This window comes from Eumetopias jubatus, unplaced genomic scaffold (genome assembly GCF_037043125.1).
Source record: "Eumetopias jubatus isolate StellerSeaLion01/CBP00866 unplaced genomic scaffold, mEumJub1_p1.0 scaffold_6, whole genome shotgun sequence".
Taxonomy (NCBI): Eukaryota; Metazoa; Chordata; class Mammalia; order Carnivora; family Otariidae; genus Eumetopias; species Eumetopias jubatus.
Window position 1 is genome coordinate 27,186,836 of NW_028274812.1, and position 3,844 is coordinate 27,190,679.

General features: G+C 45.2%; 1 pseudogene; it reads right to left on the reverse strand.

Moving 5' to 3' along the window:
* Positions 1-1,818: 1,818 nt before the first annotated feature.
* LOC114222775 (non-POU domain-containing octamer-binding protein pseudogene) lies at positions 1,819-3,200 on the reverse strand (annotated as a pseudogene).
* Positions 3,201-3,844: the final 644 nt, after the last annotated feature.

Sequence of the window (3,844 nt, forward strand, 5' to 3'; positions counted from 1 at the left end):
AGCTATTGTAGGAAAGGAAGAATGTAAATAAGGATATTCGTAAGAGCGTTATGTCAGCTATAATTACTACTACAAGGCTAAGCTGAAGAAACATTTAAAATGAGAAAGAAATTTCCCACTGCTCCCTACTGTAACTATATATATGTTCGTTTGAAGATGGATCTAAATTTGATGATAAATGCCCAGCCCTGGGAAGAGAGAGGGCAACATTTTTTTTTTTTCTTTAAAAAGAGGGGTATTCCACACAATTCAGCAATCACACTCCTTGGTATTTATCCACAGGAGCTGAAAACTTATGTCCAAACGAAAACCTGCACACGGATGTTTACAGCAGCTTTGGTCATAATTGCCCAAACTCAGAAGCAACCAAGATGTCTTTCAATAAGTGTATGCATAAGTAAACTGTAGTGCATCCAGAGGATGGACTGCTCTTCAGGGCTAAAAAGACATGAGCTATGGAGCCAGGAAAAGACATGGAGGAAACTTAAATGCATGTGACAAAGTGGAAGGAGCTGATCTGAACAGGCTACATACTACATGATTCCATCTATATGACATTCTAGAACATGCAAAACTATGGAGACAGTAAAATGATCAGTGGTTGCCAGGGGTTTTAGGGTGAGGACAAAGAGGCAGAGTGCAGGGGGCTGTTTAAGGCAGTGAAAATACTCTGCATGATACACTAATGATGGATACATGTGAGTATATAGTTGTCAAAACCCATAGACTATACACCAAAGAGTGAACGTGAAGGTAAACTGTGGACTTGGAGTGATTATGACGTGTCAGTGTAGGTTCAGTAATCGGGGCAAATGCAGCATTCTGGTGGGGGATGCTGACAATGGGGAGGCTGTGCATGTGTGCCCTTTCAGCTGTTTTACTGTGGACCTGAAATTGCTCTAAAACCATAAAGTCTTTTTTTTTAAAGGCTTAAAACATATTTTAATAAGTTGATGCTGTATTACTGCTCCATTTCTCAGGAAAACTCCAAAGGTATCAGGGACAAATCAAACACGGCACACCAATAAAATAAAATGCACAGTGTAACTACCTACGAGAGGCAAGGCTCAGAGCTACCGTCCGACCTTCAGCACACAGCAACCCTGTCCCCAAGACTGTACGAGGCCTGTCAAGAAAAGCTGTGAACAGCAACATCATAGACACAAAAGGGCTGTTCCTGGGTTGTCCTAACCCAAGAAAAAAGATGGAGGCAACTTAACACAAGATTTTTTTTTAAAGTTACACTAAAATGAAACTCTCTAAGAGCAAATGTCTTCCTTAGGACACGAAGGGGTAATGTATGCGATATAGCAGAACCGTATGTATGTTGTCTGTGACCTCTGTGGACATTTGCCTGAATTCCCACCTGAGAGTGAATGGAACAATGGGGCTAAGGTCATTGGAGGATGCTTGTTTTTGTGGCGTATGTGGCTGTGTCTCTGGGGTTTGGAGGGTATAATGAGAAACCAAATAGAACAGGATGGACAAAGAATGGAATGATCAAGATTAATGGGGGCTCTAACTGGATCCATTTTGCCATGATTCCCCCGCCCCGACAGGCCCTTAACAATCACATGAGACTTCAGGAATGCAGCACACAAAATCAATTAGTTAAACGAAATACCACACAGAACTGATTTGTTAAATATCACCCCTCCCTTGCCCTCAGCCTCCAGCAAACTCCCTCAGAAGAGTATAGGCAAGGAAGACCTAACTATTGGGAGGAATCCCTAACACTTTTCCAGGGCAGAATTCTGGCTAGTCTAAAAAGGGTCCTTCTTTTAAGGGTTTTTGGGAAACTAGACATTGAAATTTTTATTAGTTTCGGCGACGTTTGTTCGGAGCAAATTCAGCTCCAGGAGCTGCACGGTTGAATGCAGGAGGAGTTCCACCAACTGCCCCAATTCCTTCCACTGTAGCAGCTTGGCTGAAGCGTTCAGTTGTTGGTGGGGTCAATCCCAAGGTTCCATCTGGCATCATGGCGGCAGGTCCTGGAGGAGGTGGGGTACCAGCTGGTACGGAGCAGAGGGCTTGGCTCCTCTGCTGTTGATGCTCATAGCACCTCCCATAGCCACTGGCCCATCCCTATCTCCTGTTCTCTCGCATCAGGGCATGTTCCCTTGAATCCTTCCTGCTGTCGCTGCATCATTTCTTCCTGTTGCCGCCGCATCTCTTCCTCACAGCACCTGCGTTCCTCCTTCTGCCTGAGCTCCAGTTGCTTTTGTTTTTGCACTTCTTGGTTGTGCAGCTCTTCCATCCTCCGAAATTCTTCTTGACGCCTCATCAAATCCTGTCTCATTAGCATGACCTGGCGCTCATAGCGAGCAGTCTCCATCTCCATCTCCAGCTTCTCACAAGCTTCCTTGATGTTGTGGTCCACTTGGTCCTGCTGCTGAGTGCCTTCCAGCACGGGGCATACTCACACTCAAAGGACCCAGACTTTGCAAATCTGAGTGGCTGCTCTCGCTCCTTGTGAAACTGCTGGTTCTTTATCACCAGCTTCTCTGGAAGTCCCTCTTCATCATCCAACTGGTCCATGGGCTCCACAGTCACAGGCCGAGGAAATGTGAGTAGCAGGAAGGAGCCTTCACTGCACCTGTCCAGAGCTTTCTGAGCAGCCGGCTTTCCTGAGAATTTAACAACGCCTTTTCCTGAGGGCCTTCCTCGATCATCCACGATGACTACAGCCCTTTCCACCTGGCCGAACACTGAAAAGGCTTCCTCTAGCAGTTCATTGGAAACATACTGAGGAAGTTTTGGACTGTCAGGGAGGCACTCTGGCAGGCAAGGCGCACATGCAGCTGCTTTCCACGGAGTGGCATGTTGTCCAGTTCTTCTTTGGCCATCTCCACTAGGGTTCATGTTTCCAAGCGGATAAAGCCAAAGCCCTTATCCTTATGATTGAAGACTTCACCTGCCTTCCCATATTTCTCAAATAGTTTCCTCATCTCCTCCTCAGTGATGTCAGGAGGAAGATTGCCCACAAAGAGCCGGCTACGTTGGGTGAAGGTCTTCTCTCCTGGTTTCCTAAAATTCTTCAGGTCAATACTCAAGCCTTCATTTTGGCTGCTGGCTTGTTGCCCATTTGCAGGTATTGGTGGTGGTGGTGGCTGCTGGTGGTGCTGCTGGTGGTGATGTTGATGATGCTTCCTTGGAGTATGGTTTTGCTTTTCCAAGTGAAAGGTTTTATTGCTCTGCATTTTTGCACCCCTCTACTGACTGTTCTCTCCTCAGAGTAACAGCAATGCTATGCGGCCTCTACCAACCCGAGAAAAACTAAAACCATAAAGTCTTAATAAAAATTTATATTTAATGTAGGGGCACCTGGGTGGCTCAGTTGATTAAGTGTCTGACTCTTGGTTTTGGCTCAGGTTATGATCTCAGGGTCTGGGATTGAGCTCCAAGAGGGGCTCCAAGCTCACTGGGGAGACTGTTTGAGATCCTTGCTCCCCCTGCCCTTCCCTCTACTCTCTCTCTCTCAGATACATAAAATAAATCTTTGAAAAATTTTAATTCATTTTATTTAAAGAATCACCATGAAGTATGTACTATAACCATTGCTATTTTACAAATGTGTAAACTGATTCACAGCTATAAATATGCTAACAACATATGCAGGTGCGTAGCTAGTTAGCCACAGAACTGGGATTTAAACACAGATACGCAAGCTCTAGAGTCTCAACTCCTATGCTGTACTCTTCTCTGCCAATAAGGTGGAGTATCAATTATTCCCATTTTAAAGATGAGGAACCCATGCTCAGGATAGTTCAATAACCTGTCCGAGGCTGCCCAGCTAGTGATCGATGAAACCTACATTCAGACCCAAGTTAATCTCATTCTAAAG